Below are 26,442 nucleotides of genomic sequence, written 5' to 3'. Positions count from 1 at the left end.
TCCTTTCCCTTCCTCCCCCACAACAGACACCCTGTGAGGTGGGTGGGGCTGGAGAGGGCTCTCCCAGCAGCTGCCCTTTCAAGGACAACTCCTGCGAGAGCTCTGGCTGACCCAAGGCCATTCCAGCAGCTGCAAGTGGAGGAGTGGGGAATCAAACCCGGTTCTCCCAGATAAGAGTTTGCACACTTAACCACTACTCCAAACTGGCTATCACACCAAACTGACTCTCTGAAATACTACGTGACGTGTCTACATCACCTAGAAGGGACATAGGTATGCCAGTGATAATGCTGCGGTTTCTGAGGAACACCCTGATAATTGATGATGATGATGATGATGATGAAGAAGAAGGCTGAGAGAGTTCTGACAGAAGCTGCCCTTTCAAGGACAACTCCTACAAGAGCTATGGCTAACCCAAGGCCATTCCAGCAGGTGCAAGTGGAGGAGCAGGGAATCAAACCCAGTTTTCCCAGTTAAGAGCCCACACACTTAACCACTACACCAAACTGGCTCTTGAGATAGAAGCTAATTCTACCCTAGAGGTTTTGCTCACAAATCAGAGCGTCGCCCCCAAGGTCCCCAACATTACCTGTGTCACTTCCGGGTGATAGAGGCCCGTCATATTTATTTCCGGCTTCTCCCCTCCCCACTTCCAGCAAACTCACTCCCATTCCCCACCCGCTGGTCCTAGAAGTGCTTTTTGAATATTTACAGTGTTCACGGATTTTGTGATGTTTTTCACATAATGGGATCAAGGTATAATAGTAATTATGTCGCGTGACAGTGTTGCATTTCCCTTGGCCAGTTTTGCACGGCAACTTCTCCCTACTAGGCTGTTGTACTCTGTGGGTCCTACGGATCAGGCAACCCTAGGTTTCCAATCACGGGTGTTTTTACATTCAGTTTGATCCGGAGTTTAAGAGTCTTCAAATCGCCTGCCACCATTCCTCTTTAATTCTTTTCCTTTTCCTTTGGTGGATTTGCTCGGCTCATTTTGCAGCAATTTGCATGAGAACTGACAGCACTTGACATTTTTACATATCATTGCTTGCCTCATCTAGTAATTTAAATGTGTATCGTTTTTGGAGCGTTGACACGATTTCCAAGCAATCGTATACATTGAACTAAGCACTGGTATTCCGGCTGCCCTCTGATCAGAGACCCCCCCCAAACTTTCCTGCTGAAAGTGTTTCAGTTTGGGGGGGGGGGGTCTCTGATCAGAGGGCAGCCGGAATACCAGCGCTTAGTTCAATGTATACGATCGCTTGGAAATCACGTCAACGCTCCCCAAACGATACAAATTTAAATTACAAGATGAGGCAAGCAATGATATGCAAAAATGTCAAGCGCTGTCCGTTCTCATGCAAATTGCTGCACCTTGTGGTGGCTTTTGGAGGAGTCTTTTAAAATGCATGAAAACTTCTACAATACAAGTTTGAAATGCCCATAGAGAAATGACCGGATCAAAACTAGTTTTGAGAAAAACATTGCAGCGGCAGAAGTCATCTCACCGAAACAAATGTAGATGCTTCGGGCAGCGACGATGCAAAACAGTTGTGAGAATGTTAGGTAATGTAAAAAGGTAAGTTTCCAACGCGGTGATAGAGAGTCACAAACTGTCAGTGTAAAAACACCCCACATTTCCTTCCTCGCCTCTCAAGAGTGGGGCTGAGATAACTCTGAGAGAACTGGGATTTGCATGAGAACTGACAGCACTTGACATTTTTACATATCATTGCTTGCCTCATCTTGTAATTTAAATTTGTCATCCAAGGTCATCCAACAGGCTCCATTTGGAGAAGGAATGGGAAATCAAACCTGGGCTTCCAGATCAGAGTCCATCGCTCTTAATCACTACACCAATCCAGGGCTTTTGTTGTAGCAGGAACTCCTTTGCCTCTTAGGCCACACACTCCTGAAGGAGCCAGTCCTCCTGGAGCTTACAATAAGCCCTGTACTAAGAGTCCTGTAAGCTCCAAGAGGATGGGCTACATCAGGGGTGTGTGACCTAATAGGCAAAGGAGTCCCTGCTACAAAAAAAAAGCCCTGCCATCCATCCATGTTGGCTCTCAAACCATCTGGAGATGGCTGCAATTTCTTGCTAGGTGTTGCCCCCAAATCAGCCATTCCCACCTCTTCCTTTGACAGAGATGAACTCCCTTGGCCAGGGCTCCTTGAATTCTCACCTGCAGATGTTCCAGGCGATTGTGACTCCGCCTCAGAGTTCCCCGTTGGCCTGCTGGCTGCTGAGGCATCATCTGGAGATGTCTGAGATCCCTCACCGCCTGCTTGGTCCGGGCTAGTATTTCCTTCGGTTGGAGAGGATTCCCCAGCACTGTCGCCTCGTGAAATGTCATCTGTAGATGTTCCAGGTGGCTGGGAGTCTGCACTTGATGACCCCATAGGCGTTTCCTTCTTCCCAGTTCCAGAGGAGCCGTCTGTTTCTTCAGGCCCATTCAAATCTCCGGTTCCGGCACCTTCCCCGTCCGGGGAAGGGAAGGCCAGTTGTGAATCCGCGTCAGACACATCTGATGCCATCTCGTTCCCGGTCGCCCCTGAAGAGCCATCCGAATCCAGGGCCTGTGCGGACCCTGAAGAGTCTCCTTTCAACGCAGCAGGCAAAGGTAAATCGTTGGGGCCTGGAGAACCACCAGGTTGGGCCCCTGGTGACGATGCGTCATTAAGGGGGCTAGTCCCTTCTTTATTGGTCTGAGGAGAAAGATTTCCAGAGGTTGGGCCTGAGGAAGGTTGTCCCCCTTCCTGCCCAGAGGCAGGAGAACCAGAAGCCGCATCACCGAACGATGTGGAACCTGCATTCGAGGACGACGGAAGGCCTTCGTCTTGGGTTCCAGCTGCGCCACCGTCGGAACCTGCAGGGATGTTGTCTCCCCAAAATGTCCCCGATTGCCAGCCGGCAAATCCTCTTCCTGCAGACAAGGGGAGAGGCATTACCAAGCCACCCTGTGACGCCGCAGGATCAGACCCTGGAAGAGGCACGCCAGTACCGGCGGCTCCCATGTCGGTAGGAAGAACCTCTGGAACCGTTGAAGAATCGATGGGGGATTCGCTTGTCGGTTCTTCCCATGGGGCTTCCGAGGGGCTAAATCCAACGTCGGTACTGGTTTCTACAGTTCCCGTCACCGATGTGTCAACTTCTTCCCCATTCGATGGAGAAGTGGGACGGAAAGTATCGCTCTCTTCTAAGATGGTGCTTGTGAGTTCTTCCCGTGGTGTTACCGTGGGACCTCCGGTTTCTACAGCAGGTGGAGAAGGCATGGAACCGGCCTGGTCTGTCTCCCTCCTCAAAGCAGCCGGGAAGAGCTGTGGACCACCGGCTGCATCAGGAAGCGGGGGATCCGTGACACGGGAGTAAGTGTCTTTCGTAAGCTCCGTAACGGCTGCCGTGGGTTCGGCCGGCTCTGTTTCCAGAGAAGAATTGGAAGAACTCGTGTTGGTGGGGGCTGTCCAGAACGGTTCTTTGGTGGCGGCTGCCTCGCCCTCAACCAAACTGGAACTGTCTTCAGAAGGCATGGTGGTTTCAAACGGTACCTTGATGGTGGTGGTCCTCTCGGTGGCCACTAACGTCGTGGCATCAAAATAGTCCATCTCTGTCCCCCAGAGAATTGTGTCTGCAGTTGAAGTACTTTGTGTCGTTTGGCTATCGGCGACAACAGGAAGTGCTGCCGTTAGTCCAGATGCTGCAAAGAACGAGAGAACACAAAGGTTACATGTAGCATTAGGAAAAACACCTGGGCTACTCTTAGAATTGATAGGGCTGCCAACCTCCAGGTGGGTTGGCGACACACAGAAACCACAGTGTCAGATTGAGCAAAACAAAGAAATCACTGTTTATTACTCTCAAAAGTATGCTTACATATAACGTAAGAACATAAGAGAAGCCATGTTGGATCAGGCCAATGGCCCATCCAGTCCAACATTCTGTGTCACATAAGAACATAAGAGAAGCCATCTTGGATCAGGCCAGTGGCCCATCCAGTCCAACACTCTGTGTCACATAAGAACATAAGAGGAGCCATGTTGGATCAGGCCAATGACCCATCCAGTCCAACACTCTGGGTCACATAAGAACACAAGCGAAGCCATGTTGGATCAGGCCAGTGGCCCATCCAGTCCAACACTCTGTGTCACATAAGAACATAAGAGGAGCCATGTTGGATCAGGCCAATGACCCATCCAGTCCAACACACTGTGCCACACAGTGGCCAAAAAAACCCAAGTGCCATCAGGAGGTCCACCAGTCGGGCCAGGACACTAGAAGCCCTCCCACTGCTGCTCCCCCCCAAAAAATCACCAAGAATACAGAGCATCACTGCCCCAGACAAAGAGTTCCATCAATACACTGTGGCTAATAGCCACTGATGGACCTCTGCTCCAGATGTTTATCCAGTCCCCTTTAGAAGCTGTCTATGCTTGCAGCCACCACCACCTCCTGCGGCAGTGAATTCCACATGTTAATCACCCTTTGAGTGAAGAAGGGCTTCCTTTTATCTGTTCTAACCCGACTGCTCAGCAATTCATCGAATGCCCATGAATTCTTGTATTGTGAGAAAGGGAAAAAAGGGCTTCTTTCTCTGCCTTCTCCATCCCATGCATAATCTTGTCAACCTCTATCATGTCACCCTTCAGTCGACGTTTCTCCAAGCTAAAGATCCCCAAGCCCCAATGTACTCCAATATAATAATCACTCTAAATCATCATCACTCTTTGCAATAACCTTCCAATGCATATATCTTTTCCATGCACACATGTATGCTTTAGTTTTCATCCTATGTTGAATTCTATATGTTAATTTTGATAGCTCTGATTAAAATTGCGGCCGGAGGAAGATTTCTCCATAGCAACATGACTTGAAACCTAAGGCCGCTTGGTTCCTAAAGTTCTATACTGCTGGTGAGAAGAATTTTGAATATTTCTGGCTCATCACCTGAGTTTTTTCTAAAAGAAGACACCACGGCAGGTATCAACAGCGAGAGTTATTCGGGTGTTGACTGGCGCGCACTTTGCATCTATCACACTGGAGGACTGTCTCTTTAAGAAATGCGTATGATCGCACTGAAGAAAGACGGAGCTTTACGAATGTGTCTTTGGGACAACATTTGTATGTATGCAGGGGTGGAATTCTAGCAAGAGTTCCTTTGCGTATTAGGCCACACATGCCTGATGTAGCCAATCCTCCAAGAGCTTACAAAAAAGAGCCTTGTAACCTCTTGGGGGATTGGCTACATCAGGGGTGTGGCCTAATTTATTTATTTATTTATTTATTTATTCTATGACTTATATCCCGCCCTTCCCATAAAATGGCTCAGGGCGGCTCACAACAAACGATAAAACAATAAACAGAGTGCAAAGTTATTACATTTTAAAAAGTCGAAGCATTTAAAACCTAAAAACCTTAAAATCTTAACGTTAAAACTATACAGTATATTTCACTGAAGTCTGATAAGCTACATTTATCTAGTCAGGCGTAGGCTAACCGGAAGAGGCTTGTCTTACAGGCCCTGCGGAACTGAGTAAGATCCCGCAGGGCCCTCACCTCTTCCGGCAGCTGGTTCCACCATGTGGGGGCCATTGTAGAAAAGGCCCTGTCTCTGGTTGTCTTGAGACGGACTTCTTTGGGCCCGGGGATGGTGAGAAGGTTTTGCATCCCAGACCTCAGTACTCTCTGGGGAACGTGTGGGGAGAGACGGTCCTTCAGGTAGGCAGGTCCCAGGCCATATAGGGCTTTAAAGGTAATGACCAGCACCTTGTACCGGACTCGGTATATTATTGGAAGCCAGTGCAGAGCCCGAAGACCCGGCCGAATGTGCCCCCACCTTGGGAGGCCCAATAACAGCCGGGCCGCAGCATTCTGCACCAGCTGCAATTTCCAGGTCCGGCACAGGGGCAGCCCCATGTAGAGGGCATTGCAGTAATCCAACCTCGAGGTGACCGTAGCATGGATCACTGTTGCTAGGTCGTCGCGGTCCAGGAAGGGGGCCAACTGCCTTGCCCGTCTAAGATGAAAAAACGCGGACTTGGCAGTGGTTGCTATCTGAGCCTCCATCTTTAGGGACGGCTCCAGTAGCACCCCCAGGCTTTTGACCCTGTCCGCCGCCGTCAGCGGCGCACCGTCAAAAACCAGCAGGGGGATTCCCCCCCCCCCCGGTCCACGACGGCCCAAACAAAGGACCTCTGTCTTCGCAGGATTCAGTCTCAGTCCACTCAGTCTGAGCCACTCAGCCACGGCCTGTAATGCCTGATCTAGCTTTTCTGGGGCGCAGACCGGTTGACCGTCCATAAGTAGATAGAGCTGGGTGTCATCAGCATACTGGTGACACCCCAGCCCATACCTTCGGGCAATCTGGGCAAGAGGTCGCATATAGATGTTAAATAACATCGGGGAGAGAACCGCTCCCTGGGGCACTCCACAATTAAGTGTGTGCCTCCGGGATAGCTCCCCCCCAATTGTGACCCTTTGTCCCCGACCTTCAAGGAAAGAGGAAAGCCACTGCAGGGCCAGCCCCTGAATCCCCGCGTCGGCGAGGCGGCAAGTCAGTAACCGATGGTCGACCGTATCGAACGCCGCCGATAGGTCCAACAGCATCAACACTGGCGAGCCACCCCGATCCAGATGAAAAGGAGCTCCTGCTAGAAGTCTTGTAAGCTCTTGGGGGATTGGCTACATCAGGGGTGTGGCCTAATATGCAAAGGAGCTCCTGCTAGAAGCCTTGTAAGCTCTTGGAGGATTGGCTACATCAGGGGGGGTGGCCTAATATGCAAAGGAGCTCCTGCTAGAAGCCTTGGGGGATTGACTACATCAGGGGGTGTGGCCTAATATGCAAAGGAGCTCCTGCTAGAAGCCTTGTAAGTTCTTGGGGGATTGGCTACATCAGGGGTGTGGCCTAATATGCAAAGGAGCTCCTTCTAGAAGCCCTGTAAGCTCTTGGGGGATTGGCTACATCAGGGGTGTGGCCTAATATGCAAAGGAGCTCCTGCTAGAAGCCTTGTAAGCCTTTGGAGGATTGGGTACATCAGGGGGTGTGGCCTAATATGCAAAGGAGCTCCTGCTAGAAGCCTTGAGGGATTGGCTACATCAGGGGTTGTGGCCTAATATGCAAAGGAGCTCCTGCTAGAAGCCTTGTCAGCTCTTGGAGGATTGGCTACATCAGGGGGGGTGGCCTAATATGCAAAGGAGCTCCTGCTAGAAGCCTTGTCAGCTCTTGGAGGATTGGCTACATCAGGGGGGGTGGCCTAATATGCATGAAGCTCCTGATAGAAGCCTTGGGGAATTGGCTACATCAGGGGGTGTGGCCTAATATGCAAAGTAGCTCCTGCTAGAGGCCCTGTAAGCTCTTGGGGGATTGGCTACATCAGGGGTGTGGCCTAATATGCAAAGAAGCTCCTGCTAGAAGCCTTGTAAGCTCTTGGGGGATTGGCTACATCAGGGGGTGTGGCCTAATATGCAAAGTAGCTCCTGCTAGAGGCCCTGTAAGCTCTTGGGGGATTGGCTACATCAGGGGTGTGGCCTAATATGCAAAGAAGCTCCTGCTAGAAGCCTTGTAAGCTCTTGGGGGATTGGCTACATCAGGGGGTGTGGCCTAATATGCAAAGGAGCTCCTGCTAGAATTCCACCCCTGTATGTATGTTCAGACCAGCTGCTCTTTGCATACAGTTCTGCACATTGCTGCGGCCCTCTGGTTTTAAGATTACTTCCCAACCCCGGATATAAATCTTGCACTATATACGCATGCAATATACAACAATGCAGGGGTGTCAAACTCATTTGCTATGAGGGCCGAACTGACCTAAATAAGGCCTTCTCAGGCCGGGCCCTGTGTGTCACAAAGTCTACTGCCAGGTAGCAGAGATATAAACTTTATAAAGGACGCAGACAACGTTATTTTAAAAGCTTAATATAAAACATGCTTAAAACATCAGCACTTGTTGGCCTTAAAGGGACTCATTTTACCAACCGCCTTAATTTTAATTTTGTACCCGTCTTGACCTCTCTTCTTGAATAGAAAATGGTCTGCATGTCTAGATATATAGTTTAAAATCATAAAAATCTGGATAGCTTAAAAGCATTCCCTGATATTTGGCTATATGTATGTAAGTATTTCTGCTCGTTGATCACTTGTTTTCATAAGATTAATAAATTGTATACACATATTAATATTGATATGTACTTGTTTACTTCAAAATTAATAAAAAAATGTTAAATGGAACCTTGAGCCGGCTACCTGAACCCAGCTTTCACTGGGATCGAACTCCGGTCGTGAGCAGAACTTGGACTTGAAGATGGTGATCCTATCACCTCCCAGCGGCCTCCTCTCCCGGCTAAACATCCCCAGCTCCTTCATCCTCTCCTCATAGGACTTGGTCTCCAGACCCCTCACCATCTTCGTCGCCCTCCTCTGGACCCATTCCAGCTTCTCTATATTCTTCTTAAACTGTGGTGCCCAAAACTGAACACAATACTCCAGGTGAGGTCTTCCCAGAGCAGAGTAAAGCAACACCATCACATCACGTGATCTGGACACTAGTGGTTTAGTGGTTTAATTATTTACAATTAAATCATATGTTAGAAACACCTGGCATCATGGGTGTGACCTAATATGCAAATGAGTTCCTGTTGAGCCTTTTCTATTTAAAAAAAAAACCCTGCCTGCACTGATAAAAATCCTTCAGCGTCCATTGACAGATTTTGAACACTTGATTGCAAAGACAACTGAAAATGCTAAAGGCTGGTGTCAAAGCTATAGAAAATTCCAAACCAAACAGTAGAAGAAAAAATATTTCTTTACCGAAAACAATGGAGTTAAAGATTGCCAAAAAGATTTTGGCGGTACAACTGGGAAAGAATCTGGAACTTCTCTTACCTTAAATCCAAAGTTTTTAGCAATCGGTTCCAATCGATCAAGGCATTAATGAGAGGGGATTTTTCGCCCATCACTCTTCATTCAATGAAATTTAAACCCTTCCATTCAATGAAACTGCTGAGCAGTCGGGTTAGAACAGATAAAAGGAAGTCCTTCTTCACCCAAAGGCTGATTAACATGTGGAATTCACTGCCACAGGAGGTGGCGGCGGCTACAATCATAGACAGCTTCAAGAAGGGATTGGATAAGCATATGGAGCAGAGGTCCATCAGTGGCTATTAGCCACAGTGTATTGTTGGAACTCTGTCTGGGGCAGGGATGCTCTGGATTCTGGGTGCTTGGGAGGGTGAGGGCTTCTAGTGTCCTGGCCCCACTTGTGGACCTCCCTGATGGCACCTGGGTTTTTTGGCCACTGTGTTGGACTGGAAGGGCCATTGGCCTGATACAACATGGATTCTCTTATGTTCTTATGTGACACAGAGTGTTGGACTGGATGGGCCACTGGCCTGAACCAACAGGGCTTCTCTTATGTGACACAGAGTGTTGGACTGGAGGGGCCATTGGCCTGAACCAACAGGGCTTCTCTTATGTTCTATGTGACACAGAGTGTTGGGCTGGATGGGCCACTGGCCTGATCCAACAAGGCTTCTCTTATGTTCTTATGTGACAGAGAGTGTTGGACTGGAGGGGCCATTGGCCTGAACCAACAGGGCTTCTCTTATGTTCTTATGTGACACAGAGTGTTGGATTGGAGGGGCCACTGGCCTGATCCAACAAGGCTTCTCTTATGTTCTTATGTGACACAGAGTGTTGGACTGGAGGGGCCATTGGCCTGATCCAACAGGGCTCCTCTTATGTTCTTATGTGACACAGAGTGTTGGACTGGAGGGGCCATTGGCCTGATCCAACAGGGCTCCTCTTATGTTCTTATGTGACACAGAGTGTTGGACTGGATGGGCCTTTGGCCTGATCCAACAGGGCTCCTCTTATGTTCTTATGTGACACAGAGTGTTGGACTGGAGGGGCCATTGGCCTGATCCAACAGGGCTCCTCTTATGTTCTTATGTGACACAGAGTGTTGGACTGGAGGGGCCATTGGCCTGATCCAACAAGGCTCCTCTTATGTTCTTATGTGACACAGAGTGTTGGGCTGGATGGGCCACTGGCCTGATCCAACAGGGCTCCTCTTATGTTCTTATGTGACACAGAGTGTTGGACTGGAGGGGCCATTGACCTGATCCAACAGGGCTCCTCTTATATTCTTATGTGACACGGAGTGTTGGACTGGAGGGGCCATTGGCCGGATCCAACAGGGCTCCTCTTATGTTCTTATGTGACACAGAGTGTAGGACTGGAGGGGCCATTCGCCTGATCCAGCAGGGCTCCTCTTATGTTCTTATGTTCACAGGATGAATAAAGATATTGATCCCTGTTGTAGGAAAAATTGTGGATTGACAGTTCATTCTCTTCACCGCTGGTGGGGCTGTAAATACATAATACTGTTCTGGAGACAGGTTACACAACAAATAAAACTATTCGCAGATTGCATTATTCCGTTAGAACTGGATATCTTGTTACTTGAAACCGGTTCGATCCACGTATTAATGCAAGCAAAGCTGAGTCAGTTTCAATTTTAATTGCAGCTGCTAGAATAATGATCGCAACCAAACGGGCAGACAAACAACCAGCAACAATTGAACAATGGCAAAAGAGACCGTGGGACTGTTTTGTTATGGGTAAGGTTGCATAGAACACCTCCAGTGCATCAGTAGACCAACCTGAGAAGGAATTTATTTCAGTACAGTTATCCCTTTATCACTTACACGATTCCGAAGGAGATCAGTTCCAAATAACCCTCGATGAGAACAGAAGAGAAGCCATGTTGGATCAGGCCAGTGGCCCCTCCAGTCCAACACTCTGTGTCACACAGTGGCCCAAAAAAATTTATATATATATATATATATATATATATATATATATATATATATATATATATATATATATATGGCCTGGGATCTTCCTACCTGAAGGACCGTCTCTCCCCACATGTTCCCCAGAGAGTACTGAGGTCGGGAACTCAAAACCTTCTCGCTATCCCTGGGCCAAAAGAAGCCCGCCTTAAATCGACTAGAGACAGGGCCTTTTCTGTTATGGCCCCTACATGGTGGAACCAGCTATCGAAGGAGGTGAGGGCCCTGCGAGACCTTATTCAGTTCTGCAGGGCCTGTAAGACAACCCTCTTCCGGCTAGCTTACACCTAACTGAGATGGGAAACAAATGTAGCTTACTAGATTCTTGCTATTTATACTGTTATAAGATTTGATGTTTTAAGGTTTTAAATGTTTTGACTATTTTTAACTGCTTATATATGTAAATGTTAATTCAAATTTTGTTTTATTATCTGTTGTGAGCCGCCCTGAGCCATCTTTGTGGGAACGGCAGGATACAAATCATAAATAAATAAATAAATAAAAATTATATATATGTGTGTGTGTGTGTGTGTGTGTATGTATATACACACACACACACACACTGTGGCTAATAGGCACTGATGGACCTCTGCTCCATATTTTTATCTAACCCCCTCTTGAAGCTGGCTATGCTTGTGGCCGCCACCACCTCCTGTGGCAGTGAATTCCACATGTTAATCACCCTTTGGGTGAAGAAGGACTTCCTTCTATCCATTTTAACCTGTCTGCTCAGCAATTTCATAGAATGCCCATGAGTTCTTGTATTGTGTGAAAGGGAGAAAAGTACTTCTTTCTCTACTTTCTCCATTCCATGCATTATCTTGTAAACCTTTATCATGTCACCCCGCAGTCGACGTTTCTCCAAGCTAAAGAGCCCCAAGCGTTTCAACCTTTCTTCATAGGGAAAGTGTTCCAGCCCTTTAATCATTCTAGTTGCCCTTTTCTGGACTTTCTCCAATGCTATAATATCCTTTTTGAGGTGCGGCGCCCAGAACTGCACACAGTACTCCAAATGAGACCGCACCATCGATTTATACAGGGGCATTATGATACTGGCTGATTTGCTTGCAATTCCCTTCCTAATAATTCCCAGCATGGCGTTGGCCTTTTTTATTGCAATCGCACACTGCCTTGACATTTTCAGTGAGTTCTCTACCATGACCCCAAGATCTCTCTCTTGGTCAGTCTCTGCTAGTTCACACCCCATCAACTTGTATTTGTAGCTGGGATTCTTGGCCCCAATGTGCATTACTTTGCGCTTGGCCACATTGAACTGCATCTGCCACGTTGACGCCCACTCACCCAGCCTCAATAGATCAATGCAGAAAGATGGTGTATTTTTTTAATATTGATACAATTGGCTTACTATTTCGATTTTGTTGCCATTGTGAACTTATGGCAATTTTTTGTGATTGTCAAAATGACGACGACTATATTGTTTACGCTGCATTCGTCATGTATACTGGTACAAAATATTGATTGGTTGTTTTTTTTTTTCTTGGAAATGAAAATAAATGATTTTTTTTAAAAAAAAAGCTGAGAGCTTGTGACTGGTCCAGAGTCACTCAGTGAGCTTCTGGGGCATAATTAAGGATTTGAAACAGGCTCTCCCAAATCCAACTCTTTAACCACAACACTATCTTGGCACTGCTGTCTTGTCTTTCTGTACAAAGCTAGGGATATTTCTTTAAAAAAAAATTGTGTGTGTTCACGCACATGCCTGGAGGTCATGGCTGACTTCTGGCACCCCCTAGTGGGCTTGGGAGGCAAGGATGTTCAGAGAGTTGGCTTAATATTGCCTGCTTCTGTGCCCCGGCCAGGGTATTCAGGGTATAGCTACAGGTTGTAGTAACTCTGCATAGAATTGCTCTGAAGGAATAGAAATTCTAGGCTGGTTTTATTTAAAACATGATTTAAAGAAAACATCAAAAGTCTTCAGGGATCACGCGGTACTCAATATCCCATTACCACTTTTAATATTTCTTTCCCAAACACTTATATGTTTGCGAAAGAAATAGCGCTTTAAAAAAAAAAAAGGAATTCTCTTTCTGAGCCAGTTTTCCCTCTGAGCTGAGTTAGTGTGAGCTAGCTCACAGATTTTTAGCCTCCAGCTCACACATTTTTGTCTTAAGTCAGGAAGGATGACCCCTAGGGTTGCCAATCCCCAGGTGGGGGCAGGGGATCCCCCAGTTTGGAGGCCCTCCCCCTGCTTCAGGGTCATCAGAAAGCGGGGGAGGGGAGGGAAATGTCTGCTGGGTACTCATGATTCCCTATGGAGACTTATTCCCATAGAAAATAATGGAGAATTTATCCACGGGTATCTGGGGCACTGCGGGCCCTGTTTTTTGAGGTAGAGGCACCAGATTTTTAGTATACTATCCGGTGGCTCTCCTCAAAATACCCACCAAGTTTCAAAAAGATTGGACCATGGGGTCCAATTCTATGAGCCCCCAAAGAAGGTGCCCCTATCCTTCATTATTTCCTATGGAAGGAAGGCATTGAAAAGATGTGCCGTCCCTTGAAATGTGATGGCCAGAACTCCCTTTGGAGTTTAATTATGCTTGTCACAGCCTTGATCTTGGCTCCACCCCCAAAGTCTCCTGGCTCCACCCCCAAAGTCCCTAGATATTTCTTGAATTGGACTTGGCAACCCTAACGACCCCCGAGCACACTAATTGATGCAGGAGCTCACAACTTGAATGCCAGTCGCTCACAAGAATTTTTGCTCACAAGACTTTGCAGCTTAGAGGAAACACCGTTCTGAACAGCAAATAGCCGGCTAGAGTTCTCTTGACCATATAAACATATGAAGCTGCCTTATACTGAATCAGACCTTTGGTCCATCCAAGTCAGTATTGTCTTCTCAGACTGGCAGCAGCTCTCCAGGGTCTCAAGCTGAGGTTTTTCACACCTATTTGCCTGGACCCTTTTTAGATGGAGATGCTGGGGATTGAACCTGGGACTTTCTGCTTCCCAAGCAGATGCTCTGCCACTGAGCCACCGTCCCTCCCTTGACTGGCAGCGGCTCTCCAGGGTCTCAAGCTGAGGTTTTTCATGTCTATTTGCCTGGACCCTTTTTAGTTGGAGATACCAGGGATTGAACCTGGGACCTTCTGCTTCCCAAGCAGATCCTCTGCCACTGAGCCACCGTCCCTCCCCTGATTGGCAGCAGCTCTCCAGGGTCTCAAGCTGAGGTTTTTCATGCCTGCTTGCCTGGATCCTTTTTAGTTGGAGATGCCGGGGATTGAACCTGGGACCTTCTGCTTCCCAAGCAGATGCTCTACCACTGAGCCACAGCCCCATTCATGGCTCTCCAGGGTCTCAAGCTGAGGTTTTTCACGCCTACTTGCCTGGACCCTTTTGAGTTGGAGATGCCGGGGATTGAACCTGGGACCTTCTGCTTCCCAAGCAGATGCTCTACCACTGAGCCACAGCCCCATTCATGGCTCTCCAGGGTCTCAAGCTGAGGTTTTTCACACCTATTTGCCTGGACCCTTTTTAGTTGGAGATGCCGGGGATTGAACCTGGGACCTTCTGCTTCCCAAGCAGATGCTCTACCACTGAGCCACAGCCCCATTCATGGCTCTTCAGGGTCCCAAGCTGAGGTTTTTCACACCTATTTGCCTGGACCCTTTTGAGTTGGAGATGCCGGGGATTGAACCTGGGACCTTCTGCTTCCCAAGCAGATGCTCCACCACTGAGCCACAGCCCCATTCATGGCTCTCCAGGGTCTCAAGCTGAGGTTTGTTCACGCCTACTTGCCTGGACCCTTTTTAGTTGGAGATGCCGGGGGATTGAACCTGGGACCTTCTGCTTCCCAAGCAGATGCTCTACCGCTGAGCCACCCTCCTCCCCTCTTCTTCAGTTCATATAGAGCAGCTAGCACGGGGGTGGATCTGACATAAAGGAGACCTTGCTGGGCGGGGCCGCATGTCATAAAATGTAATGCCAGGTAGCAAAGATATAAACGTTATAAAGGACACAGGCAAACGCAATTAAAGATTTGTTTTTAAAAAAATCAAACAGAAGCTCAGATCCTTTGGCCACCCGATGAGAAGGGAGCCCTCACTGGAGAAGACCCTGATGCTGGGAAAGACAGAAGGCGAAAGAAGAAGGGGACGGCAAAAGAGGAGATGGCTGGACAGCGTTACTGATGTAACCAACACGAATTTGAGCAGACTTTGGAGGATGGCGGAAGACAGGAGGGCCTGGCGTGACTTTGTCCAGGGGGTCTTGACTGTGCGACTGAACAACAACAAAAACATTAGCACTTGTTGGTCTTAAAGGTGCTTTCTTTGTATCTCTCCCGTGTGATCCAGGGAACTGGACAAAGGAAGCTCTGGCTCTTTAGGCTTGGCTCAGTAGCTCTGCTGTGTGATCGAGAGAGCCTGGCAAAGCAAGCTATTCCTCCCCAAGGGAGGAGCCTCAGCCAACGGAGAAAATAGAGGCTTTGCTCCGTAGCTCCTGTGCGATTCAGCAAGCCTGGCAAAGCAAGCTGTGATGCAGAAGGAAGCAAGAGAGAGGGGGAAGGAACCAGACAAGAGCCAGTTGCTCGGGGGCCTGATAGCAGCCCTCCGAGGGCCTTGGACTGTATGTTTGACGCCCCTGAGCTAGCGTCTTTGCCCCGCTATTTTATTAGGCTACCGGGTGAATTTCAGTAACAGTAACAAGAGTGTATTAATCAGTCTCTTTATATTGGTCTTCCCATGGTATCTACAAAAAGATCTTGTTCCACAGCGAGCGTACAAATGTTATAAGGCATAAATGAAAGCCATGCCCATTTTAACGAGCCTGAACTAGCAGAGGCCTAACGCGTTCTGTTTTAACTGCATGAGAAAAAGACTTCTCAGAACATAACGTCTTGCTGAGATCTGTAGATCAGTGTTCTCGGTGCCACCCCATCCTTACCAAGAATTCTGGCAACCTGTTCATAAGAAGGCAAGAAGAGCCCTGCTAGATCAGACCAGGGGTCCATCGAGGCCAGCATCCTGTCTCACACAGAGGCCAACTGTTCCTCTGGAGGTTGAGCAACAGGGCAGAGAAGAACATCAGAAGAACCCTTCTGGACCAGACCAGGGAGAGTCCATCTAATCCAGCCTCTTGTCTCACACAGTGGCCAACCAGTTCCTCTGGAGGGCCAACAAAAGGGCAGAGAGGCCAAGGCCTTCCCCTGAGAACATCAGAAGAACCCTGCTGGACCAGACCAGGGAGGGTCCATCTAATCCAGCCTCTTGTCTCACACAGAGGCCAACCAGTTCCTCTGGAGGGCCAACAACAGGGCAGAGAGGCCGAGCTCTCCTCCTACATTGCCTCCTGGCTCTGGGGTTCAGAGGATTAGTGCCTCTGAATGTGGAGGTTCCCCTCAGCCACCACGGCTAGGAGCCACTGATAGACTTATCATTTATTAGAATATTGAGAGCCAGTTTGATATAGTGGTTAAGTATGTAGACTCTTGTCTGGGAGAACCGGGTTTGATTCCCCACTCCTCCACTTGCAGCTGCTGGGATGGCCTTGGGTCAGCCGTAGCTCTCGTAAGAATTGTCCTTGAAAGGGCAGCTTCTGTCAGAGCTCTCTCAGCCCCACCCATCTCACAGGGTGTATGTTGTGGGGGAGGAAGGGAAAGGAGATTGTGAGCCGCTCTGAGGCTCTTCGGAGTGGAGGGTGGGATATAAATCCAATATCTTCATCTACCTCACAGGGTGTCTGTTGTGGGGGAGGGAGGTAAAGGAGATTGTGAGCCACTCTGAGGCTCTTCAGAGTGGAGGGCGAGATATAATCCAATATCTTCATCTACCTCACAGGGTGTCTGTTGTGGGGGAGGAAGGGAAAGGAGAATGTGAGCCGCTCTGAGACTCTTCGGAGTGGAGGGCGGGATATAAATCCAATATCTTCATCTACCTCACAGGGTGTCTGTTGTGCGAGGGGGGGTGGAGACAAAGGAGATTGTGAGCCGCTCTGAGACTCTTTGGAGTGGAGGGCGGGATATAAATCCAATATCTTCATCTACCTCACAGGGTGTCTGTTGTGCGAGGGGGGGGGAGGCAAAGGAGATTGTGAGCCACTCTGAGGCTCTTCGGAGTGGAGGGCGGGATATAAATCCAATATCTTCATCTACCTCACAGGGTGTCTGTTGTGGGGGAGGAAGGGAAAGGAGATTGTGAGCCGCGCTGAGAGTCTTCGGAGTGGAGGGCGGGATATAAATCCAATATCTTCATCTACCTCACAGGGTGTCTGTTGTGCGAGGGGGGGGGGGGAGACAAAGGAGATTGTGAGCCGCTCTGAGACTCTTTGGAGTGGAGGGCGGGATATAAATCCAATATCTTCATCTACCTCACAGGGTGTCTGTTGTGCGAGGGGGGGGGGAGGCAAAGGAGATTGTGAGCCACTCTGAGGCTCTTCGGAGTGGAGGGCGGGATATAAATCCAATATCTTCATCTACCTCACAGGGTGTCTGTTGTGGGGGAGGAAGGGAAAGGAGATTGTGAGCCGCGCTGAGACTCTTCAGAGTGGAGGGCGGGATATAAATCCAATATCTTCATCTACCTCACAGGGTGTCTGCTGTGGGGGAGGAAGGGAAAGGAGAATGTGAGCCGCTCTGAGACTCTTCGGAGTGGAGGGCAGGATATAAATCCAATATCTTCATCTACCTCACAGAGTGTCTGTTGTGGGGGAGGAAGGGAAAGGAGATTGTGAACCGCTCTGAGACTCTTCGGAGTGGAGGGCGGGATATAAATCCAATATCTTCATCTACCTCACAGGGTATCTGCTGTGGGGGAGGAAGGGAAAGGAGAATGTGAGCCGCTCTGAGACTCTTGAGATTCAGAGTATAGGGTGGGATATAAATCCAATATCCAATCCAACATCCAATTAATCTATTCCTGTGACCATCGCTACACCCTCTGACAGCAAATTCCACATGCGAATCACTCTCTGTGTACAGTCGGATTTCCTTTTCTTCGTCCTGAACCTACCGCCAATCAGCTTCATCGGATGCCTTTGTGTTCTTGTATTTTGGGAGAGGGAGAAACTTTGTCAACCCTTTGTAAGCTTTCTCCACCCTGTGGATAATTTTATAAAACTCTCTCATGTCTCCCCTTAGTTGTCTCTTCTCTAAACTGAAAAGTCTCAGACTTTTCAGGCTTCCTCATAGGGAAATTGTCCCAACTCCCTCATCATTTCGGCTCACCCCTCTGTACTTTTTCCAGTTCTATGATGTCATTTTGGAGATCTGGTAACCAGAACTGTACAAAGTACAGTTTGATGCAAGGTGGCTCAGTGGAGATTATCTCTCAGCACTCCGAATCGACTTTCTTTGCCCCTCTGCTTTAAAAAAAAAGGTAGGAAATAGACCCTCCGTTTGGCAACACAAAAACCATCTCCGCTCATTGTTTTAAATCAACCAAGAAACTCTTCGTGGCATATTCTTGCGGGTGATTAAATGCCTGCTGCAGAGTTTCATCTTAATATAGATTTCCCCCTCCCTCTAGCTACGTGCCCCTCTTTCTGTCTAGGCTGGCTGAGTCTGTCGTCTTCTCAATGCGAACTGGAATGGAACTCCAGTTTCAGGAAGGTGGCTGTGCTCGGCTTGCAGTAGCAGAGCTGAATTCGAGTCCAGCAGCCCCTTGAAGACCAACAATTCCCCCCAAGGGGATAAGCTTTTGAACGTCAAAGTTCCCCTCCTCAGATAACTTATACCCCGCCCCCCAAATCACATCTCTTATACTCCCAAAAATCTTGGCTTCTGAAATGTTATTGGACTCAAAACCAGCCCTGGAACTGAACCAGTTATGGTTTTCAGCAGGGACCCACAGGTGGCTCTTTTACACATATAGTGTAAGCCCCCATTGCCCCGTTGGCTTGGCTTGGTGAAGAAGACATTTCTCTCTTAAAATCTCTTCTCCAAGCCAAGCCAGCCAGCAGCCTGAAGAATGCATTTAAAGTTAAAGTTGCTTTCTTTCCACCTCTCCCTCCCTCCCGCCCTTCCTTGCAGCTCTCAAACATCTGACGTTCGTGTCTTGCGGCTCCCAAACATTAGACATTTATTCTATGTGGCTCTTACATTAAGCAAGTTTGGCCAGCCCTGCTCTGCAGCTATCCAAAGGTCTTACCAACAGCTTTAATCCAATCTTAGCTGTACTTATTGCTCAGTTACTTCGGCATCTTGATTCTAACTAACTAGCCCTTTCTGGCAACTAACCCCCCTCTACCTAGATGTAAAGCTTCAGGAAGTCTGCTTCAATGTACCTGAAGAAGTCTGCACCCCCACGAAAGCTCGTGCCCAGAATTAAACTTTGTTGGTCTTAAAGGTAGCGCTAGACTCAAACGTAGTCCTCACATCTGTTTCTTAACTCTTTTACCTGTATGCTAATTTGATGCAAGGCATACATCTTACCAACGGCTTTAAAACAATTTCAGCTATGCTTATCGCTCAGTTATTTATGCATCGGGACTCTAGCTAGCCCTTCTTGGCAACTAATTCCACCCCCCCCCCACACACACACACACACACTTCTATGTAAGACTTGAAGAAGTCTGTTTCAATGTAACTGAAGTAATGTGTGTGTGTGCACAAGAGCTGATGCCCAGAATTAAACTTTGTTGGTCTTAAACAGGGGCGGCCAAACTGTAGCTCCTTCACACATATCGTGTGACCCTCACATTGGCCAGTTTGGAGAAGGCATTTTCTTTCTTTAAATCACTTCTCCAAGCTAAGCCAGCCAACGGCTTGGAGAATGCATTTAAAGTTAAAGTTGCTTTCTTTTCACCTCTCTCTCTCCCCCATCTATTTTCCTTCCTTCCTTCCTTCCTTCCTTCCTTCCTTCCTTCCTTCCTTCCTTCCTTCCTTCCTTCCCTTCCTTCCTTCCCTCCTTCCCTCCCTCCTTCCTTCCCTCCCTCCTTCCTTCCTTCCCTCCTTCCCTCCTTCCCTCCCTCCTTCCCTCCTTCCTTCCCTCCTTCCTTCCTTCCTTCCTTCCTTCCCTCCTTCCCTCCTTCCTTCCCTCCTTCCTTCCTTCCCTCCTTCCCTCCTTCCTTCCTTCCTTCCCTCCTTCCCTCCTTCCTTCCTTCCTTCCCTCCTTCCCTCCCTCCTTCCCTCCCTCCTTCCTTCCTTCCCTCCTTCCTTCCTTCCTTCCCTCCTTCCTTCCTTCCTTCCCTCCTTCCTTCCTTCCCTCCTTCCTTCCCTCCCTCCTTCCTTCCTTCCTTCCTTCCTCCTTCCCTCCCTCCTTCCCTCCCTCCTTCCTTCCTTCCTTCCTTCCTTCCCTCCTTCCTTCCCTCCTTCCTTCCTTCCTTCCTTCCTTCCTTCCTTCCTTCCTTCCTTCCTGTCTTGTAGCTCTCAAACCTCTGATGTTCATGACTTTCAGATCTCAAACATCTGAAGTTTATTCTATGTGGTTCTTACGTTAAGCAAGCGTGGCCACCCCTGGTCTTAAAAGTGTCGCTGGACTCACGCTTTATTTGTATGTGAATTTACTGCTTTTTCCAGGTCTTACCAACTCTTTTAATCCAATCTTAGCTGTAAAAAGTCAAGGCAGACTCTGCACCACAACATTTTCACGGCAGACTTTTTACGGGGTGGTTTGCCATTGCCTTCCCCAGTCATCTACACTTTCCCCCCAGCAAGCTGGGGACTCATTTGACCGACCTCGGAAGGAGGGAAAGGCTGAGTCAGCCTGGAGCCAGCTACCTGAACCCAGCTTCCGCCGGGATCGAACGCAGGTCATGGGCAGAGGGTTCCGACTGCAGTACTGCAGCTTTACCACTCTGCACCACGGGGCTCTTAAAGGAACATTAACAGGACAGAATTAGGACTGCCAAGCTCCTGCATCCGTCCAACACAGCCGACCATTGCGTTGCTCCAAAGAAGCCGCCCAAATAACCCAGCTGAGCTCATCAGAACTTGAATCCTTAAGCGGAGACAGCCCTGGTTAGCCCTTGGATGAGAAACCACCAAGAAAGTCCAGGGTTGCTACACAGAGAGGAAAGGAAAGGTCCTCTGTGCAAGCACCAGTCGTTTCCGACTCTGGGGTGACGTTGCTTTCACAACGTTTTCACGGCAGACTTTTTACGAGGTGGTTTGCCATTGCCTTCCCCAGTCATCTACACTTTCCCCCCAGCAAGCTCCGTACTCATTTGACCGACCTCGGAAGGATGGAGGGCTGAGTCAACCTCAAGCCGGCTACCTGAAAACCCAGCTTCCGCTGGGATCGAGCTCAGGTCTGTGAGCAATGTTCCCTCTAAGCTGCAGAGTCTTGTGAGCCAAAATTCTACTTTGTGAGCTCCTGGCATGAAAGTTGTGATGCTACATACATTATTGTGCTCTGGGGTCATCTTTCCTGAGGTAAGACAAAAATGTGTGAGCTGGAGGCTAAAAAATCTGTGAGCTAGCTCACGCTAACTCAGCTTAGAGGGAACACTGGTGGAGAGCAGAGAGCTCGGACGTGCAGTACTGCAGCTTTACCACTCTGCGCCACGGGGCTCCTAATCTGAGCTGTACTTCTCTCCAATTACTTATGCATCTGGACTCTAGCTAGCCTTTTCTGGCAACTAACTCCCCCCCCCCCACACACACACATACATCTTTATGTAAAGTTTTGAGGAAATCTATTTCAATGCATTTGAAGACGTGTGCATGCACATCAAAGCTTATGCACAGAATTAAACTTTGTTGGTCTTAAGGTATTACGGGACTCAAACGGTGTTCTCTTGTTTCAGACCAACAAAGTAACCCACCTGAATCTATCACAGAATCATCGGATCACAGAGATGGAAGGGACCTCCAGGGTCATCTAGTCCAGCCCCCTGCACAATGCAGGAAACTCACAAATACCTCCCCTAAATTCACAGGATCCTCATTGCTGTCAGAGGGCCATCTAGCCTCTGTTGAAAAGCCTCCAAAGAAGGAGAGCCCACCACCTCCCAAGGAAGCCTGTTCCATTGAGGAACTGCTCTAAACTCACAAATACCTCCCCCTAAATTCACAGGATCTTCATTGCTGTCAGATGTGGCCATCTAGCCTCTGCTTAAAAACCTCCAGGGAAGGAGAGCCCACCACCTCCTGAGAAGGAAGCCTGTTCCACTGAGGAACTGCTCTAAACTCACAAACACCTCCCCCTAAATTCCCAGGATCTTCATTGCTGTCAGATGGCCATCTAGCCTCTGTTTGAAAACTTCCAAGGAAGGAGAGCCCACCACTTCCCGAGGAAGCCCGTTCCACTGAGGAACCGCTCTAACGGTCAGGAAGTGCTTCCTAATGTTGAGCCAGAAACTCTTTTGATCTAATTTGGTTCTGGTCCTACCTTCTGGGGCCACAGAAAACAATTCCACCCCATCCTCTATCCACATGCAGAAGAAGGTAACTCACCACAGAGCAACCAGGGCCCAGCAGCTGACGAGGATCCAAAACGTTTGATGCCGTGGCCCCATCGACCCACAAACCGAATTTGGCAGGATGGACATTTGGTGTTATTGAGGCGTTCGCATGAACCTCAGCGGAGTTCTCCCTTTTCTGCTCAGTCCAGGGACGCTGGGAGTTCGTGGTGGACTGGCCGTCACCGGCCTCGAGTTATTTATAGGCAACGTGGGAGAAGGTATGAGTGGGCGGTGCCCACAGCCACTCCCCGCTTCCCTCTCACCTGGGAGCCGGAGGACCAGAAGGGGGATAAGCTAATTCATCCCCCTCCAGCTTTTCTCATCCCCCTCCCAAGTTTCTCACTGCAGCTTGCCACAGCCACCGGTATCCACCAAATTACACTGCGTCGGACGGAAAGCCAGAGCAAACCAGGCGCAACTTGCTAAAGGTGTCTGCGAGAGTCAGAATGAAGAAGATGAAATCCGAGATCTCAAAACAAGTCACCTGTGCAGGGAAAAGTCGCCCGGAGTCGGTCACCTGGGGGAACAGATGGAATTCCCAAATTCTGCGGTCGGTTTGGGCCTTGAGAGAGCGGCTTCACACGTTACTGGTCCTCAACACAGGTTTTTAAAGTGCATCAGAACCAGACCTCATTTTGGGCAGGAGCTCACAGGAGCGGAGCTCCAGAACCTCTACATTTTATTGTGCTCTTTCCTTGAGCGCCAGTTTGGTGTAGTGGTGAAGTGCACCGACTTTTATCTGGGAGAACTGGATTTGATTCCCCACTCCTCCCCTTGCAGCTGCTGGAATGGCCTTGGGTCAGCCAGAGCTCTCTTATCTGGGAGAACCAGGTTTGATTCCCCACTCCTCCACTTGCACCTGCTGGAATGGCCTTGGGTCAGCCAGAGCTCTCTTATCTGGGAGAACCAGGTTTGATTCCCCACTCCTCCACTTGCACCTGCTAGAATGGCCTTGGGTCAGCCAGAGCTCTCTTATCTGGGAGAACCAGGTTTGATTCCCCACTCCTCCACTTGCACCTGCAGGAATGGCCTTGGGTCAGCCAGAGCAATCTTATCTGGGAGAACCAGGTTTGATTCCCCACTCCTCCACTTGCACCTGCTGGAATGGCCTTGGGTCAGCCAGAGCTCTCTTATCTGGGAGAACCGGGTTTGATTCCCCACTCCTCCACTTGCACCTGCTGGAATGGCCTTGGGTCAGCCATAGCTCTCTTATCTGGGAGAACCGGGTTTGATTCCCCACTCCTCCACTTGCAGCTGCTGGAACAGCCTTGGGTCAGCTGTGGCTCTGGCAGAGGTTGTCCTTGAAAGGGCAGCTTCTGGGAGAGCTCTCTCAGCCCCACCCACCTCACAGGGTGTCTGTTGTGGGGGAGGAAGGTAAAGGAGATTGTGAGCCGCTCTGAGTCTTTGATTCAGGGAGAAGGGCGGGGTATAATTCTGCCCCCCACCTCACAGGGTGTCTGTTGTGGGGGGAGAAGATAGAGGAGATTGTGAGCCGCTCTGAGTCTCTGATTCAGGGAGGAGGGCGGGGTATAAATCTGCCCCCACCTAACAGGGTGTCTGTTGTGGGGGGGAGAAGACAGAGGAGATTGTGAGCCGCTCTGAGTCTCTGATTTAGAGAGAAGAGTGGGGTATAAATCTGCCCCACCTCACAGGGTGTCTGTTGTGGGGGGAGAAGATAGAGGAGATTGTGAGCCGCTCTGAGTCTCTTATTCAGGGAGAAAGGGCGGGGTATAAATCTGCCCCCACCTCACAGGGTGTCTGTTGTGGGGGGAGAAGACAGAGGAGATTGTGAGCCGCTCGGAGTCTCTGATTCAGCGAGAAGGGCGGGGTATAAATCTGCCCCCACCTCACAGGGTGTCTGTTGTGGGGGGAGAAGATATAGGAGATTGTGAGCCGCTCGGAGTCTCTGATTCAGCGAGAAGGGCGGGGTATAAATCTGCCCCCACCTCACAGGGTGTCTGTTGGGGGAGAAGATAGAGGAGATTGTGAGCCGCTCTGAGTCTCTGATTCAGGGAGAAGGGCGGGGTATAAATCTGCCCCCACCTCACAGGGTGTCTGTTGTGGGGGGAGAAGATATAGGAGATTGTGAGCTGCTCGGAGTCTCTGATTCAGGGAGAAGGGCGGGGTATAAATCTGCCCCCACCTCACAGGGTGTCTGTTGTGGGGGGAGAAGATAGAGGAGATTGTGAGCCGCTCTGAGTCTCTGATTCAGGGAGAAGGGCGGGGTATAAATCTGCCCCCACCTCACAGGGTGTCTGTTGTGGGGGAGAAGATAGAGGAGATTGTGAGCCGCTCTGAGTCTCTGATCCAGGGAGAAGGACGGGGTATAAATCTGCCCCCACCTCACAGGGTGTCTGTTGTGAGGGGAGAAGATAGAGGAGATTGTGAGCCGCTCTGAGTCTCTGATTCAGGGAGAAGGGCGGGGTATAAATCTGCCCCCACCTCACAGGGTGTCTGTTGTGGGGGGAGAAGATAGAGGAGATTGTGAGCCGCTCTGAGTCTCTGATTCAGGGAGAAGGACGGGGTATAAATCTGCCCCCACCTCACAGGGTGTCTGTTGTGAGGGGAGAAGATAGAGGAGATTGTGAGCCGCTCTGAGTCTCTGATTCAGGGAGAAGGGCGGGGTATAAATCTGTCCCCACCTCACAGGGTGTCTGTTGTGGGGGGAGAAGATAGAGGAGATTGGGAGCCGCTCTGAGTCTCTGATTCAGGGAGAAGGGTGGGGTATAAATCTGCCCCCACCTCACAGGGTGTCTGTTGTGGGGGAAGAAGATAGAAGAGATTATGAGCCGCTCTGAGTCTCTGATTCAGGGAGAAGGGCGGGGTATAAATCTGCCCCCACCTCACAGGGTGTCTGTTGTGGGGGGAGAAGATAGAGGAGATTGTGAGCCGCTCTGAGTCTCTGATTCAGGGAGAAGGGCGGGGTATAAATCTGCCCCCACCTCACAGGGTGTCTGTTGTGGGGGGAGAAGATAGAGGAGATTGTGAGCCGCTCTGAGTCTCTGATTCAGGGAGAAGGGCGGGGTATAAATCTGCCCCCACCTCACAGGGTGTCTGTTGTGGGGGGAGAAGATAGAGGAGATTGGGAGCCGCTCTGAGTCTCTGATTCAGGGAGAAGGGTGGGGTATAAATCTGCCCCCACCTCACAGGGTGTCTGTTGTGGGGGAAGAAGATAGAAGAGATTATGAGCCGCTCTGAGTCTCTGATTCAGGGAGAAGGGTGGGGTATAAATCTGCCCCCACCGCACAGGGTGTCTGTTGTGGGGGGAGAAGACATAGGAGATTGTGAGCCGCTCTGAGTCTCAGATTCAGGGAGAAGGGCGGGGTATAAATCTGCCCCCACCGCACAGGGTGTCTGTTGTGGGGGGAGAAGATAGAGGAGATTGTGAGCCGCTCTGAGTCTCAGATTCAGGGAGAAGGGCGGGGTATAAATCTGCCCCCACCGCACAGGGTGTCTGTTGTGGGGGGAGAAGATAGAGGAGATTGTGAGCCGCTCTGAGTCTCTGATTCAGGGAGAAGGGCGGGGTATAAATCTGCCCCCACCGCACAGGGTGTCTGTTGTGGGGGGAGGAGATAGAGGAGATTGTGAGCCGCTCTGAGTCTCTGATCCAGGGAGAAGGGCGGGGTATAAATCTGCCCCCACCTCACAGGGTGTCTGTTGTGGGGGGAGAAGATATAGGAGATTGTGAGCCGCTCTGAGTCTCTGATTCAGGGAGAAGGGCGGGGTATAAATCTGCCCCCACCTCACAGGGTGTCTGTTGTGGGGGGAGAAGATAGAGGAGATTGGGAGCCGCTCTGAGTCTCTGATTCAGGGAGAAGGGTGGGGTATAAATCTGCCCCCACCTCACAGGGTGTCTGTTGTGGGGGAAGAAGATAGAAGAGATTATGAGCCGCTCTGAGTCTCTGATTCAGGGAGAAGGGTGGGGTATAAATCTGCCCCCACCGCACAGGGTGTCTGTTGTGGGGGGAGAAGACATAGGAGATTGTGAGCCGCTCTGAGTCTCAGATTCAGGGAGAAGGGCGGGGTATAAATCTGCCCCCACCTCACAGGGTGTCTGTTGTGGGGGGAGAAGATAGAGGAGATTGTGAGCCGCTCTGAGTCTCAGATTCAGGGAGAAGGGCGGGGTATAAATCTGCCCCCACCGCACAGGGTGTCTGTTGTGGGGGGAGAAGATAGAGGAGATTGTGAGCCGCTCTGAGTCTCAGATTCAGGGAGAAGGGCGGGGTATA

The sequence above is a fragment of the Heteronotia binoei genome, chromosome 6, assembly GCF_032191835.1.
Source record: "Heteronotia binoei isolate CCM8104 ecotype False Entrance Well chromosome 6, APGP_CSIRO_Hbin_v1, whole genome shotgun sequence".
Lineage (NCBI taxonomy): Eukaryota > Metazoa > Chordata > Lepidosauria > Squamata > Gekkonidae > Heteronotia > Heteronotia binoei.
This window is presented reverse-complemented; position numbering follows the sequence as displayed.